The sequence below is a fragment of the Pteropus medius genome, unplaced genomic scaffold (assembly GCF_902729225.1).
Source record: "Pteropus medius unplaced genomic scaffold, Ma_sr-lr_union100, whole genome shotgun sequence".
Classification (NCBI taxonomy): Eukaryota; Metazoa; Chordata; class Mammalia; order Chiroptera; family Pteropodidae; genus Pteropus; species Pteropus medius.
In genome coordinates, this window is record NW_024347791.1 from 1,545,445 (window position 1) to 1,562,624 (window position 17,180).

The 17,180-nt window shown below is 50.0% G+C and overlaps 1 protein-coding gene and 1 long non-coding RNA gene across 2 annotated transcripts in view; both read left to right on the top strand.

Moving 5' to 3' along the window:
• The window catches only part of IFT27 (intraflagellar transport 27), a 38,252-nt gene that overhangs the window by 5,648 nt on the left and 15,424 nt on the right, over positions 1–17,180 (top strand). The gene's annotated exons all lie outside the window — the stretch shown is intronic.
• On the top strand, positions 12,186–15,372 carry LOC120614860 (uncharacterized). Its single transcript, XR_005656087.1, has 2 exons — positions 12,186–12,609; positions 14,100–15,372. It is a non-coding gene; the product is annotated as an uncharacterized LOC120614860 (long non-coding RNA).

Below are 17,180 nucleotides of genomic sequence, written 5' to 3' on the forward strand. Positions count from 1 at the left end.
ACCGGATATTTATTTAGCACAGATGTCACACAGATGGATCCAAAGAGGGTGTCCTGTCCTAAAGAGGTAGAGAAGTTTCTAGGTTGTTCTTTTTATTTTCTCCCTCCTGACCTGACCCGGTGTTCAGAACGCCACCTCAGGAAGGCTCTAATGTGCTGAAATCACCAGGCTCATTTAATGTCCCCCCTGGGGGTTTCTGCTGTCCCCTTGCTGTGTTCACCACCTCCTGGCTCCAGCGCTGACTCCTACTGGCAGCATCATCACCAGCTGCCGCTCCTGCTGGGCTCACCTGAATTCCCGTATCCTGGTCCCGCTCTCCCTCAGGGCCAGGCACTGGTGCCCAGAAATGCAATGCCTCCTTTCTGGGCACCTGTGCCTGGCCCTGAGGGACGAGGTTGAGAAGATTATGGGACATCCACAAATAGACTATTGCGTGTCACTTAAACTAGACATTGTGGATATTATATGTTAACATGGGGAAAGATCTATGACATGACTTTTAATTTTTTATAGGTGACATTTACATTACATTATATTATATAATATTATACTATTATACCACACCATATTATATTATAATATTATATTGCGTACTCATCATTAGTCACCTGCATATCACTAATTATCACCTCTTTCTATCACAATCCCATTTGGTGGCAGGACAGCAATGTGCCCTGTGAAAAATATTCACCTGACCTGTGACACAGTTTTGGTCTATGACATATAAGCACACATCCCTAGGTGGGGCTTGCAAGGAAGCTTCTAGAGAAGCAGATCCCCTTAGTCTTTTGGCCTTTGCCTTCCACCCTCACCTTGTCCAGGATACAGCTTTGGTGCCCAGAGATGGATGGATGCCTTCTCACTACAATGGGGATTAAAGACACAGCTGATGACGGTGCCATTAGAAATCTGGGAGGAGCCTGGTCCCTGATGGTCCTAGTATGGAAGGTGCAACCTTGAGACTGCTTGTGACAGGAGGAAAATAGCCTCTATTTGGTTAAATCCCTATGGTTTTGTACATGAAGCACAAATCATTCTAACTGATGCATTAGCAGTTAATGAAACTTACAAAGTGTAGTGTGGGTCGAATAGATTTGTCCTCTTGGAATTTAGAATGTGACCTTATTTGGCATAAAGATCTTTGCAGATAGAATTAAGGTAAGGATCTGAAGATGAGATCCTCCTGGACTATCATGGGCCCTAAATCCAATGACAGGTGTCATCATAATAGAAAAAGAGAAGACACACAGAGAAGCAGGTTATGCGAAGATGGATGCAGAGGTTGGACTTCTGTTGCCACAAGCCAAAGCACGCCAGGAGTCACCAGAAGCTGGGAGAGGCAAGGGAGGATTCTCACCTAGAGCTTTCAGAAGGAGCATGGCCCTCTTGACATCTTGATTTCAGACTCTGGCCTCTGGGATGGATTGTGAGAGAATAAATTTCTGTCATTCGAAGTCACCAAATTTGTGGTCATTTGTTACGCCAGCTCTCGGACACTAATATATGCAGAAAAGTAGGTGTCATAGAAGATGTGACATAAGCTGGGCACTCTTAAATAGCTGAATTGGAGTTCTTTGGTTAAGCAAGAGGAGAAGGACTTCCAGAAACACTGGTCGCAAATTATAACAATAATAATAACAATGCTTGCCAGGCATGTCCTCTGCTGAGGGCCTTACGTCCCCTCTCCCTGAATCTTTGCACCAAGCCTCCGGGATGGATATAGTTACCCTTTCTTAACGGCTCAGGAGACTGAGGCCGAGGTTAAATGACTGTTCCGGGGGGCAGTGGCCACAGCAGATGTTGTGGGGACCCCCACCCTCTTATCCTGAAGATCTGAGACTCGCTGTCCAAGGGGCTTTTGTTCCTGGGTGTGGACATCCAGCCCTGGCACAGGGCAAGGCGGTTGTGCCAAGGGTGACAGCTGCACAGCCCTTGGCAGTGCCGGATGATGAGTCGGAGAAAAGCTCATAAGCTTCCTCAGCCCTCAGCTGGGGTGACTTTAGGCATCCCCCCATGCAGTCTCCCCCAGTTCCCAGCAGGGCTGAGCTCCCCACCGGCAGCTGGCTTAGTGGTGAGCCCTCCTGGTTCCTTTCCCCTCCCTGTCTCTTGTCCTCGTTCCCCAAATGGCGCTTCCAGGAACCCCGGCTCACTATATACCACTGTACTCAGGTCCTTCTTCAGGGTGTCCTCTGGGTGAACCCCAAACCAAGACAGTGTTGGAATTGGGGCCCATCCCTGGTTTATCCAACCCCAGAGCCTAAGCTTGGACCCCCTAAAAATCTCTGTCCTATTTGGGGACACAAGCTAGAAATAGCTCGCTAGCTGAGCCGAGAACAGGATGCAGCAAGAAAACAGGAGCCGGGGCACCAGGTGGAAGCTGCCGTTGAATGTGGTGCTCTGGAAACAGAGAACATTTGAACGTTTTCTATATTCATCACGGTGCCTGTGGTACTGACTTGGATGTGCTCCAGCAAGAAACCTGCCCTCTCTCACCACCCCAGCTTCTCCAGGTCTCAGGCCGCTTGTCACCCACTCCTCTGATGCTCACATCTGTTCACTCTCAAGAAACGAGCAGAGCGCAATCAGTCTGGCAGAGTGCTTCGGAGACAATTCCGGGATGACTGTGAAACTCGCCGAGTGAGCCAGCGCCAGATGAGAAATCGCTCTGCCCCTGCAGTTCTGCAAAATTCAAAGCTTCTTGCTGGAGCGGAGGGTCAGTTATTGGAAGGTTTTCTCGCATCATCATCATAAAACGCCACCTTGTCAGCATCGCCAGAGAGATCGTGGAGGACGATCCGCTCCGGGGGCCAGCCCTTTGCTTTGGGAAAGAGCCTTCAAGAATGTAAACAACTCAGAGGAAGTGATGGCCAATTCTTATGACAAGAAACTGCTTCAATGGGCACTTCATTCCTATCTCAAGGAAATTGCTTTCGGTTCTTAAGTTTCGTGCAAGGAAAGCTTCCTATCTCCCATAGAGGGCAGGGGAATATTTAAATTATCCATTCATCCATTCATTCATTCATTCATTCATTCAATGCCCTAGAGCGGTAATAGCCGCCACATTTGTTGAGTGTTTACTCTGTGGCTGTTTCAAGTGCTTTCATGCCTTATCCCATTCAATCCTCACAATCCGAGGTAGGTCATTGGTCCCATTTTACAGACAAGAAAACAGAGACGCAGCCAAGTTCATTATCCCCGCCCCCCGAGGCCATCCAGCCAGGAAGCAGTGAGTTGGTTCAGAGAGAGAGGATCTGAATTCTAATCCCACCCTCCCTTCTTACTATCCACGTTGGGTCACGTCTTTAACTCATTGCACTGAGCCTCGGTTTCTTCCTCTGGAAAATGGATGTACCGACTGAGTTTTTTTCCCTCAACAAAGATGAAATTAGTGAGGTTTAAAAAATGTTTCCCAGCGAGCGAGATGTCTCTTTGGGGACTGAGTGTGTCGTCCCACTAAGAGGGTGGGTCAGAGACACCTGTTCTCTGATCTATTGACTTAAAAGTCCGTGCCTCTTGCCCCTGCAGTCACACCACTGGGCACTCAGCCCTCGGTCATGGTAAGTCGAGAGGCTCCGTGTTGCCTGTGTCTCGCCAGCTCCCTCTCCTTCATCTGCGGATGCCTGGGTCTAGAGGCAATCACGCCTGTCTGCAGCTCCCAGAGGCTCAGGAGATGGGCCCGGAGGCTGCCTATTCAGGCGACACGCTCCCTCACCGGTGTTTTTGGAAGAAAGCCCTTGACTTTCCATTCTGAACAACTATCTGGTATTTTCAGTCTGTTCGAAGGCTGTCAGATTCCAACTCATAGATGCCACGTTTAGGTACTAACAACATGCTCCAAGCATTCCTGAGCAGGGGACAGGGAGCTGACTGCCAATGGAGACAGTCACGGTAATGGTGATAGGTAGCCCTTACCTTGGTCCAGGTCTTTACAGTTTGCAAAGCATATCTTAGGTTTGACCCCCACGGTACCTCTCTGAGAGCAAGGGGAGTGGGGTGTTGTTGTTCCCAAGTCTAGCCACGTCAAGTGGCATATCGTGGGAGGTAGGTAATGGCCTGAGTGCACTCGCCAGGGAGCACCTAGCGGGAAGGAAGGTGGAGCCCAGAGCCCTAGGGGACCACCATTTCCGGAGCAGGGGGCAAGGCAGCCTCCAGAGCACTGGAGAAAGGCCAGTCAGGGGGGAAGGGGAACCAGGAGAAGGGGCGTCACCAAGCAGAGTGGAGAGAAGGCCAGGAGGGAGGAGATGCAGGCTGTGCCAACTCAGATGCCCCCAAGAGACTGTGGCAGAGTGGCCAAAAGCGTGGTTCGAATCCTGCCCCACTGTTTCAAGTGTATGATCCTAGGCACGTTGCTAAACCTCTCTGTCCCCTCTCTGTAAAATGGGAATAACAATAGTCCCCAATTCCCGAGGTTACTGTAGGACTTAGTGCTCACCATGGGTCTGGCCTAGTAAGGACACAGTGACCCCGATTCCTGTAGCCTGGCATGGGAGTTGGCCGCTCAGCCATGAATGACCTTTGACTTGGGCTCGGCATGAGTGACCTTTGACACAGGTTCGGGAGGATGAGTAGTGCAGTAGATTATGGATAAGTGGGAGGTGTGGGGATGAAAGAGAGATGAGCGAATGCTCTTTGGGGAGGCAACCTTTGACGGGGGGCGTGGGAACGCAGGACTGGGAGGGACCAGGAAGGGAGGCAACAAGAGGGCAGGGGCAGGGGCAGGGAGCAAGTGGGCTGTGGAAATGGAAGGCCTGGGAGCCGAGGGGATACGGAGGGGAGAGAAAAGGAGAGGAAGGGGCCTGAACCCAGGTAGAGAGACCAGCCGCCACCCTCCTGAGGGTCCAGAGGTAGATCAGGACGTGGGCTGCCAGGAAGGAGAGAATCTCAAAACCTACCCAGAATCGAAAGAGGCAGAGCTGGATGAGAAGGGGCTCCCGAGCATGGCCTCCCGCAGTCACAGAGACGACCGATTTGCGTCAAGACGATGCTTCTCAAACATTTATTACGATGAACCCACACTTCCTGGGTCTGCTCCTCTGTGACTCTGGCGAGTTACTTAACCTCTCTGTGCCTCGGTTTCCTCGCCTGGAAAATAGCAATAACGTTGCTACCTACCTGCTCAGATTGTTGCGAGGGTGACATGAAATAATCTAAGGGTGAGCCTGGCACCAGGGTCAATTACTGTTATTTTAACAAATATCACAAGGGACACAGTGCAAAAACTACTGAATTAAGACGAAGAGTTCTTCAGAGACTCTGTGTAAATACACCCAGAGGATTTGGCCCATCTTTATAGAACCGCCACTCTACACAAGCCACTGGGATAGGACACCTGCAAAGGAGACGCGGTCCCTGCCCTCAGGGCTTTGCACCCACCAGTTCAAAGAGATGTGCTCTAATCACCACTGTCATGGGGGCTTGCTCTGTGCTGACCCCCCAGCCTCCGAATCCTCCCCACGAAAGCCCAGGAGAAAGGACTTATTGCTCTCATTCCATCCGGCAGAGAGATGTGGCAAGCTGCCCAAGCTCACACAGCTACCGAGTGGCCAAGCTGGGATTCGAACCCCGAGAGTCTGGCCTTACAGTCCATGATTTTATCACTAGGCTACGCTGCCAGCAACTGCGAGTGATGGTCAGCATTGGTATGGAATGAACATGACATTGAAAGCAAGTGATGTTTGGACTGAGAAAAGCACACTAGGAACAAAGTCGCTTAGGAGGGGACGAGGGGGCCAAAGGCCCCGCACAAGAGAGGCGGGTCAGGTTTGAAGATGGAGAAGGCTGGTCTGCCCAAGGCACAGAAAGAGGGATAAACCTGGAGATGACCGGTGGCCTGCTCAGCAGGCTGAACGGCTCTTTGGGAAAAGTTCGCTTCCTACTTCCAAGGACAGTAGGAAGCCTTAGAGAGGGTTGCAGTGGAAATGTGGCAAGATTTAGAAGGACCACTCTCTGCAATGGACTAGGACACGGCCATTTAAAAGGAAGAAAAGAATGAGGGGCTCTGTGGGTGCCAACACAGAACGTCTCCAAAGTACACCGTGCAAAAGAATGTGTGTGACAGCGTCTATTTATGAGGGGAAGAAGGAAAGAAAGGATAAGAAAGGATGTTTGTGCATATTTGCTGAAACGTATGTAAAATATCTCCGAAAGGCTGCACAAGAAACTGTTAAGCGGTGGCCCCTGGGGACGGGAACTGCAGGCCCGTGGTCGGGGAGGGGAGGAAATATTCTCTGTGTATTCTTTCCCGTCTTTAAAATTTTAAACCTACGGAAGAGATCACCTGTTAGAAATTTACAAATTTTTTAAATGACCCCAGTTGCTGGGTGGAAAATGCAAAGGGAAGGGTTCAAGGGTGGATTCAGGGGAATGACGAAAGAATAATATCGGCTAAAATTTTACAGGGTGGGGGATGGGGAACAATGTAAGATGAGGCCCGAGCACGAGGTGCAGCTTCTTGGGGTGCTATCTGGGAAGGGGCAGGAGGGGCGGGGTGAGCAGTCAGGGACAAGGAACCTAGAGCAACAGGAAGCTACTTTTTTAAAAAATTAATTAAGTAATGTTTTTATGGTGACATTGGTTAACGAAATCCGGTAAGTTGCAGCTGTACATTTTAACAGTAAGGCATACATATATATTTATCTTGTGTGTTCATCTCCCATAGTTAGATTTCTTTGCCCCTAGCAGAATTTGGCCTAGGTTAAGACTGACCGATCCAGAAACCGACAGACATGCTAAATGTGGAATGTTGTGGAAAGCAGCTCTTGGCTCCTGCAGAGGAGCTATTGCGGGCTGTCAAAAGAGGCCTCCGGTGGCTCTGGAGGGATGATTTGTTCAACTTTAAATACATGCCGCTGAGAAGTAAATCAAAAGGTGGCAGCCCTTGGCTCGCTCCGGCAGCAGGCATTTTCCCCCCGGCTGCTGCTGCCCCCTGCTGACAAAATGAGGACATTGCCGCCTCCGTGCATGTCCAAGGCCGCAGCTCAGGGCTCCACTTCGCATTCCTAGCGCATGGAAGGTGAGTCAGTCACATCTCCTCTGCCCTTTATTGAGATGGCCACGCCAAGCACTGCATCAGTGGAGGCGTAAACAACCAGGCCCACGTGAACGGTGGAAAACCGAACAGCAAAGGTCATTACCATGAGAAGGCAGTGTACCAGAAGGTGGATGCAACACAGTGTGTTATGGGAAATTGTAAAGCAGACGTCACCACCGCATTACAGATAACCCTCGGGGGATTCAACAGCATCTCAATGGCTCTTAATAAGAGCTGATGTTTACTGGGTCTTATTACTTGTCAGCCGCTGTTCTAGACCCCTCACTTGTGTTAACTCGGCTGATATTCAGGGCACCCGCAGGACAAGGATGAGGAAACAGACACAGAGAGCTTAAGTGGCAAAGCAGGATTCATACCTAGACAGTCTGAGCCCAGTCCTTGCAGATTTCAGTTTTAAAATCAATACTTCCCACTCATGTATGCGGTCCTCACCCATGGATGATTTGGGGCCCCAGCAAACATTTGGCAACATGAGGAGACATTTTTGGTGACATCTAGTGTGCAGAGGCTAGAGATGCTACAATGCACAGGAAATCCCTCCACAACAGAGAATTATCCAATCCAAAATGTCAATAGTGCCAAGGTGGAGCAACCCTGATCTAAATACATAAAATTCCTACAAATCTTCTAGCCCTCTCTTTTGCATTGCCCTCTGACATGAGGGCATTAGTGCAAATCCGCTTTAATGTGTAAAAGGTTCTTGAGATTCGTGCCGAATAACTCTCAAGAGATCTTTCCCACTAATTTCCCATAAAGCCTCTTATTTATAAAAAGGAATCGTTGTGCATCCAACAATCCTGCTAATACACTCTCCAAGTGATGGAGCTCTGAGGAGCAGCCCAAGCAGAACCCCCAGGAGCAATGGCAGAGGGACTCTTGCCTGCAGTGGGCACAATTGGCCCAGGTGCCGTGCGTGGAATATTACGGCTGTCTCAGGCACCAAGCCGCGGCTCAGACGCATGCCGCTTGTCAAGGCTGTCGGGGAGCATTCAACCCCAGGATGATTGAACAATCCCTGGGAATAACTTGTCAGCAGCTGCCTCTCTGCTTCCTTCTCACTCAAAGCCCTCACTTCCTAATCAGCCCAAACAGCCCCTTCCCTGGCTTTAGAAAGCAGCACTGTTAACCCCTCCTTCTCCGTGGAGCCTACAGATCTGTAGGCTCCATGGGCCTGGAGCTGGCTGTGCAACGGAGAGGGCAGGGTGGAGGACCCAAACATTAGACTGCCCCTATCTGAATGGCCATGGCACCCCTTCCAGCAGTAAGCTCACTACCTACACGAGAACTGGTGCTCAGGAATCAGTGCTTATTAAATGAATGAATGAATGAACAGAAGGGAAAACAATACAAGATTCATGCATTCATTCAAAAATATTTACTAAGTGTCTCGCCATGCTGGGTACTGTCCTAGATGCTGGCAAGACAAAAGAGATCAAGTCTCTGTTCTCATGAAGCCAGCCTTCTAAAGGAGGGAGACAGACACTATACAAATAAACAAATAAATACAGAATATAATATCAGTAGTGGTGAGTGCTATGAAGTAAGTAGAATATGACACCGAGATTGAGATTGACAGATTGGGGGAAGGGTCTTTAAATCTGAACAAAGATCAGAAGGTTGTGAGGGCAAGCGTCATGCAGCCATGGCAAGAACAGTTAAGTGCAAAGACCCTGGGGTAGGAAGGGTCTTGGGCAATTGAGAAACAATAAAACGACCAGAGAAAGTGGGTAAAGGTTGGTCCTGGCATGACCTAAGAGCAGTGGTTCTCAAACACGAGTGTGCATCAGAATTGCCAAAAAGTCTTATGAAAACACAGATTATGGGGCCACCCCCAGCATTCAGTTGTCTGGGGTGGGGCCTGGGAACATATATTTCTGACAAGTTGCTGTGTGATGCCAATGCCTTTGGTGCAGGAGCCACAGCATAGGGTATTTAGTCTTAATACAAGTCCTTTCCTGCTCGACACTCACCACAAGCAGTCCTAAGTCATGGGTGCTTGATTTTCTGCCTCCCCACGGGGCTGGGCACTCCCAGAGAACAGAGACTATGACGATTCTGTCCATGGTGCTTAGTAAGCACTCAATAAAATAGTGGTTGAATGAATTCCTCAAAGAAGTTCCCATGGCAGGCCTTCTTGCTTCACTCTCTTTGGCCATTCTGCTCTATACTTGGCTTCGAGCAGGTGCTTGGGTCAGACCTCTTACCAATCTCCCACTTACACCTAAGCAAAGAGCGTCACCTGCCATCTGCAATGCTTGATACACTCCCACTCCATGCTGTTCCATCTACTCAGGAGGTCCTTCCCCATGTTCGCCTCATAAATTCTTACCCATTCTTCAGTTTCCTCCTTCCAGAATATCCTTCCCAATGCCCCTCCCCCTACCCAGGGTTAGAAGTTCTCCTTGGGGTGTTGTATCCGCTCATCTCACGAGGATTTGTTCATTCGTTTGTCTTCCCTTCTTGACTAGAGATCACAGATGGCAGCCCAAAGTATGAACCAGTCAACGGAGATGGTCTACTGTGGCTGTGGTGTTTTAAGTTTAAGTTGATTGCCAAAATTTGAAAGTCTGGGGATTTCACACAAAAATCCAGATTCTGAACTCTTCTAGAAAAGTTGGGGCTGGCATTCTCACATGGCCATGAGCTGCCAGAGCTGCCTGGTACTCTGTCACCTTTGCTTCAGTGGCTCCAGTAACCAGCAGAGTTTGGTCCAAGGTAGACACTCAAGAAAAGCTTCTTAATGAAACTTGAAAGACTACTCCAGGTAATGGGAAAAAACATAGGTCCCAAGAGTGGGTCACCTGAGGCTGGTTCTTATTCTAGCTGACTTGTTGCATGACCTTGGGTTCTCCCTGGACCTCGGTTTCCTTGCCTGTTAAATTGAAGTAATGACAGTTTCCACTTCCCAGGGTCACTGCATCAAATACAAGAGAGGATGTGAACTACTTAGCACATGCCTGGCATATGATGCTCAATCAGCATGAGCTCTTACTGCAAAGAACTCAATCAATATTTACTCTCTAGGATGGGAGTGAGTGAGAGGCGTTAGAGACAGCAGAGGTCCCTGTTGGGGCCAGGTAGGTGACAGACTCCTTGTGTTCAATCATCAGTTCTGCCATTCACTAGCTACATGACCTTGGGCATTTGACCTAACCTTATTTGGGCCTCAGTTTCCCCATCTATCAAGTGGCGATGATACAGGCCTCATATGGGGCTATTGTAAATATCAAATGTGAACATGAATATTAAGTTAATTAATCCTTTAAAGCACTTAGAATGAGGCCAGCATTCAGCACGTGCTCAACACATGCCAGCTCTCACTGTTACAGTTGCTCCGACAGGGGTTAGATTAGAAATTTTCAAGGCCCCTCATGGCTCCAAAACACTCTACCTTAAACCCAGTGCCTCTCAGTCACACAGCTGTCATTTAGTCATCCAGAAGGTACAGAAGGCCCTTGGAATGAGGGAAGGAGAATTCAGTATACGGGGTTTTCCATCTCTCTTACAATGCTCTTAAGATGGTGCTAATGTCACATGGAGTAGCAGCAAAGAAAGGGAGCAGGCGGATGTGGTGCAGAGGAGTATAGCCCCATGAGAGATGTGCTGTTACTGCCCCACCATCCCAAAGAGGAAACCGAAGTCCCAGAGGCTGCCCCCAGTGTCTCTGCTCCACAGAGATGCCCCGGAAGGCTGACTCACTCAAGGGGTCCTTTGAGGGATCAATAGGGTCACAGTAAACAGGACAGCCTGGAGGGTGAGGAAGACCAGGCAGAGGATTTCTGACTCACCCAGGCCTGGGGTATCTGAGACAGATGCGCATGAGGTCTCCAAAGAAGAAAAGTTAGGTAAGGAAAGACATGACGAGTCTTAACAAAAATAGCAGGAATGATTCCAAGAAGAGAAAATTCCAGACAACTTGCATTGTTTCACTCCGGATGCAGGGCTGAGACGTTCACAGGCATTTGTAGAAGGTGTGTGTTCACTCCCCGGCTCAAGGCTGGGGGCTACACTGAGGCAAAGAGGAGCTGAAAGACAGCAGAAGGGTGCAGGTAACTGAAAGACACGTGATGGCAAAACGTGAACGCAGGTGTCTTTGCTGAGGGGCTGCTCTTTCCTTTCAGCATTAGTGGGAGGAGGGGGAGAGTGGAAGTCAGAACAGGGGTGCATCTGGTCAACCTATGGCTGTTCAGTGTTGACCACCTATTATGCCCCAAGCTCCTACATACTTTCTCATTTAAGCCTCAGGACAACCCCATGAAGTGGGTTCCACTAGATGAAAGAGACCCAGTAGTGAGGTGACTTGCCCCGGCCAGGAAGATGGCAGCGATTTCATCTTCGGTTTCTCGACCGCAGAGCAAGAGGGGGCCTCCCTCATGTGACCACGACGTCCTGCACGCTCGCACATTCAGTCAATACGCGGTGTGTGGCGTGTGATATACACATACGTTCTCCATTTTACAGAGCAAATGGACTCAAAATTCCTGCGTCCAATCGCTCGCCCGCATCAAAGTACGCTCGTTCTCTCTTTGTACACAGACATCACTTTAGACACTTTTAAATTTTAGATTTTAAAGCCCATAACACCCTTGGTCTTTTAAAATGAGACTTCCCTGCGGAATGCGGGGCAAGGACTGGATTTTTTTGATGCACCTCTTGGCCCCGCTCCCTGGAACCCGGGAACTGGGGAAGCAACAAGAACCTCTGCGAAGTCAAACCGGCTCAAGTCCGCTTCGGCTCCCGCGGCCTCATCTACTGCGCAGGCGCCGCACCAGCCTCCACACTCCCTCCCGGCCCCTCGTGGGCGAACCCACCTCCAGGAGAGCAGGGGATACGGCGAATCCCCATTCCTCCCCAAGATGGTCCAAGCCAGCCTCTGGCCAATCAGAATGCTTCTTTTATCACAGCTTCTGGCTACAAGATGTTGGAGCTTCTTTTCCATGAACTTTCTGACAGTGCGGGGGGAGCGGGGATAAAAATGATTGACATCTTCTACAACCATTAGCCAAGCAGGATGAGCTTGAAGAGCAGATGCCACTACGAATTGGCTCGCAGGAAAGGGCTGTTAGCCCCCGCCCCCTCCTTCCGGAGCACTTAGGGACAGCCAATGAGGGTCAGCGACGAGGCGGAGGGGGCGGGGCAGGCGGGCGGTGGTTGTCCGATCAAAGCGTCTAGCCCGGTGCTTGGGATCCCAGGGAAGCGGGATCACTCTTCCTAATCTCCACTGGCGGGAGCTGAGCCGAGAGGCTGGGCAGGGAAAGGGAGCCGCGTCGCCTCGCTGGCACCTTCCAGGCTGCCTTCTGAGGCCTTGAGCCGGACCCCATCTGGCGCTCCCCCGCCCCAACCCTAGCGCCTGATAGCCGCCCTCAGTCCAGCCCAGAGGGTCCAGGCCCCATCTGTTCCCTTCTCCACTGCGGCCTCGGGCTCCTCGAGGATCAGCCCACCCCACTCCCCTTCCCTGGCAGGCCCACCAACGCCTCTAGCTGCCGCTCGTCCCCGGTCTGGCCTGTGGAGGTAGTTGGTTACCATGGTGAAGCTGGCAGCCAAATGCATCTTGGCAGGTGAGTCTAAATTTACAGTCTCCGGAGTCCAGAGACCTCATAAGTTACCAAGAGCTTTTGTTCACTTAGATTGTCTACCCTCTTTCTCTTTCTCTCTTCCATAGGCGAGTTAAAGCAATTGCTAACAGTAAATTCCATTAGGCGTGTTAGAATTCTCTTCCAGAGCACACTAGCTCCAGCCGACTCTCCCCACCACCACCCGCTTTCTGCCATACTCTGAGACCACTTTCACCAGTTTGAGCTGTACTCACTCAGGAGGCTAAGCACACCATAAGTACTTCAGTTAAACCATGCGCTGTACCCCAAAGTTCGGCACCAATGACTTCCACAGATTTTACTTACAGGATTTTTTTTTCCCTGACCCCGCCCTCTCATAACAGAGATGGGAGACAGTAATGTACAGTTCACCAGAGTTTGTGTGTTGTCTTTGAGACCCAAACTTACTGTGCTTTCCCACACTCAGGAGGACATAAATGTTGAACCCCCCCAAAGGCAGGAATCTTTGTTTTGTTGACTGATACATCCCAAGCACCCCAAACAAGATCTGGAACCTAGTAGGTACTCAGTATTTGTAGAATGAATGAATATGTGGCATTCACATTTGTGGTGCTCTCTTTGTATCAGGCTGCACATTTAGAAAAACACTTGCCTGGATCATAGGCCTGGGACCACAGAACACAGATGTACTTCACTAAGTCCTTACTGCATGTCAGGCACACATATGTCATTTCATCCACTCGCCATGGTAGGTGAGCACACTGGGCTAGGCGCTGTATTGTTCTGATCTTACTGAGTGAGGCATGAGAGGTGAATTCTCTTGCCCAAGGTCACCCCCTAGTGAAGGAAGGTCATAGCAGGATTTCAATCCCCAACTCTGCCCAACTCCAGAATTTTTTAACCTATGTTACTCTCAAAACCTGTGACCTTGCCAGGGTTCCCTGACCAGGTCAGGAAAGAAGCAGTGAGAAATTATAAGGAGGAAAAAGACTTTTTTTTTTTTTTAATTATTATTCATCTCTCTCAGACTGAAATAGATGATATTTTTAATGACTTTTCCAATTTGGAAATAAAAGGGTCACAGAGAAAGATGATTGACAACAGTAACTCAAATCATACCGAAGCAAAAAAAATAATAGTTCTCAAGAGAGGTGTCTAGTTTCCAGAATGCCAGGGGAGGCAGCATTGTTTAACAAAAATAATTCTGGCTGTTCCTGTCATTGGCTGTGTCATCTTGGACAAAGTACTTCTCTGAGCCTCAGTTTCCTCATGTATAAGGTGAGAACATTTTTTTATTTTCTGAAGTTAGATTTTTTTTTAATGGACTTCTCTCCTACTGTACTTTTATTAATGTTTGAAAATCAGCTTCTGTCATGGAGCTAAGTATACTGAGCACCTTCCAAGTGCCAGCACTGTGCTAGGCCCTCACCACAGGTCACTGAATGCTCACGACGACTCTGTGGGGTCAGTATTATTGTCATTGTCATTTATAGATGGGGCAGCTGAGCCTAGAGAGGTTAAGACACTTGGCCTGGGTCACGCAGCTGGATGTGGCAGAGCTGGGATGTAGACCCAAGTGATCCGATTCCCAGGGCTTCGTTCTTAGCCCCAAGCTCACTGTCCTCAAGCCTCTATCCTAGACTCCTCGCCCTTCTTTATACCCCCTCCCTCGGGTACCGTTTCACCTGATTTCAGCTACTGCCTGGGTAAGTGACTCCTGAACTCCAACCTGGCCCTCAGTCTGCAGCCTCAAGAGTGTTTGCTCTTGGAAGTTTCCAGGGACCAGAGACCTCAGCACAGTGCATCAGTCCTCCCCACCCCCACCACCAAATTCTTATTCTCCACACCACCTGACCTCACACACACCCCGTCTCTGGTTTTATTTCCCCTTTTCCGTCACAGGCCTGCTGTTTAAATTGAGTTAATCTGACTTTTTTTCTGTGACGTAACTAGTCGTTGAAGGACCAGATGTTCCATTCAAGTACTTATTCATTCAACAGATATTTATTGAGCACCTACTATGTGTGAGTCTCCATGCAAGGTGCGGTGGGAAGGCAAGGATGAATCACGCCAGCCCCTGCACTCAGGGACGCACTGAGACGCGCACGAAAACTCACGATGCAGCAAATGCAAATCGAATTCCCTTTGTGTGTCAGATACCAGAGAAATACGTCAAAGGCACAGCTGCTCATTGTTCTGGCTCAGATCAGGAGAGAAAACAACACTTGACATTTCGCTAGATTTAATTGACTTAAAAATCACTTAACTATTCCTTAGTATATACATCAGGCACTGTACATATTAACTCATTAAATCCTCGTGACAATTCTATGAGATAGGTACTGTTATTATGCCCATTTTGCAGATGGGGCAACTGAGGCCCAGAGAGATTACTAACCCAAGTTCACACAGTTTGTAAGTGATGAAACTGGAGTCTGTGATGTACTGCCTGTCAGTGTAAGTGGGGATGATAATAGTGCCTCACCGGAGGGTCACTCTGCCAGCAGCGAGTCACATTAGCTTCACAAGTAAAGACAGAAGAGAGAGAGATGACCTTCAGAGTCTGTGCAAGGAAGGACAGTATTTGAGCTCCGCGTGGCAGAGAGTGGGCGGGATCTGGACTTGGGTTGGGAAGACCTGGAAGGAGGTTATCCTCGAGGGATTTTCAGAGATCGAGAGAACAGGCGTACAGATAACAAGTTCTAATATGCACCCAAAACTTACGCAATGTTATTAATGTGACCTCAATAAAAAAGAAAAAATGGATTTGTTATTGCAGTTACAGAGAGAGAGAATGGGAGTGTAGAGCCAAGATTTCGTGTAAGGAAGGGATCGTGGGGGAGCAAGTGGGAAGGTGGAGTAGGGGCTGACTGGGGAGAAGGGTTTGCAGCAGAAGGAATCCTTGATGAGCTTTGTGGGACCGCGTGACAGGAGGAAAGCGAGGCGTTATGAAGGTCCATCTGTCGTTGACGAGCTCAGGTGAGTTAGAGCAGGGAGAATACGGTAGAGAGAGAGGGCTAGTTAGGAAGCGGTTTCAGGCAAGCCCCGGTAAGAAAACAGAAAATACACTAGGTGTTTCGGTAGGGAAATTTTAATGTGCGGAATTGGTTCAACAGGTGTTAGAGGCCTGAAAAAAGCTAGAAGAAAACATTGAGACAATACGGAACTGGTAGATAGAAGTGTGGTTGCCAGAAGCTTGAAGAAGGACCCCACAGAGCAGAATCCAGACCTTTGAGGAGGGGGTGCCGCCTGGCCCTGGGGGTAGCACAGGAATTCAGTCACCAGCGTGTGAGGCCACCCCGTGCTACAGATCTCCAGGACCTATTACCCAGCACGGGGTAGGGAGCTCAGCCCTGTGTTCAGGGCAAGATAGGACCTGACCGATTGCAGACCATCGCCCCTCGCCCTGGGAAATCCCGCAGGTCTGTGTCTTGAGACCACCCCTGGCACCGAGAGCTGCAGCAGTCAGGGTCCGGGCAAAAAGCAGAAAATTTACTAGGTGTTTTCACAGTGAGGATTTAGTGTGGGATGTCCATTCAGCAGGCAGCAGAGGGCCGGAAAGACAAAAGGGGACAGCAGGGCAGCACAGAGAGTAACTGCAGGAAGGAGGCTCGGCCCAGGGCTGGGGAACAGGGAAGAGGGTGGGACCTCGTCCTCGAGGCTCCGGAGGACCCTGGGGAGCCGAGAGGCAAATCTCTAAGAAGGAGGCACTGCCCACTGGCACTGGTCTCTGGGGAGGGTGCGGGTGGTCATAAGGTCAGTCCGGGAGGGCAATAAAAGAAACCAAAACTGAAGACAGCACCTAACTGTGCTGCTGGGTGAAGGCCATTGCGAGGCTGCTGCTGAGAGAAGCAACAAGCAAATGAGAAGGAGCAAGTCCCGTCTCCCTCCCACCTTCCAGCCTTTATGGAGAACTCACATTGGCAGAGTCTGCCAGGAAGCCCGTGGCAGAGGAAATACGTGTTTGCATTGTCCCAGCCCCAGCAGCACAAAGCAGGGCCTGGACGGGTGGGTTAGGGGCTGCGACAGAAGCCCAGGTATGAGGTAACTGGAGCAGTGGCAGCAGTGACAGACAAGGACATGTGGGCTGGAGAAACAGCAAAGGGTATCAGGAACGAAGAGGCGAACGATTGGACCTGGGAGGAAGGAGGAAGGTCAGAGGTGACCGGGGAGGTCCGGAGATGGTGAGAATGAATGGTGACATGAACAGAACAAGTGAGATGGAGGGCAGGAGTGCTCAGGACCCCGCGGCATGACACGGGCCTGAGAGTGGATGAGGGCCTGTCGTTCCAGGAAAACACCCACAGGGTGTCAGAGATACAGATGAGGCTTGGGAAATAGATCCTGGCCAGGAAGTGGCCGTCAAGGTAATGAGGGTAAATGGGACAGAATAGATGGGAGCAGAGGGCCAAGGACAGACCCACAGGGGTGCCCATGTTTGGGAGGCAGGAGTAGGCAGAGCTGCAGGAGAACCAGGCCAGTGCAGGGTCAGCAGGGCAAGAGGGGTCAGGGAGGGGCGGACTGCTTCCGGCTGACTCATCCTTCAGAGGCATCAGGAGCATGAGGACTGAGAA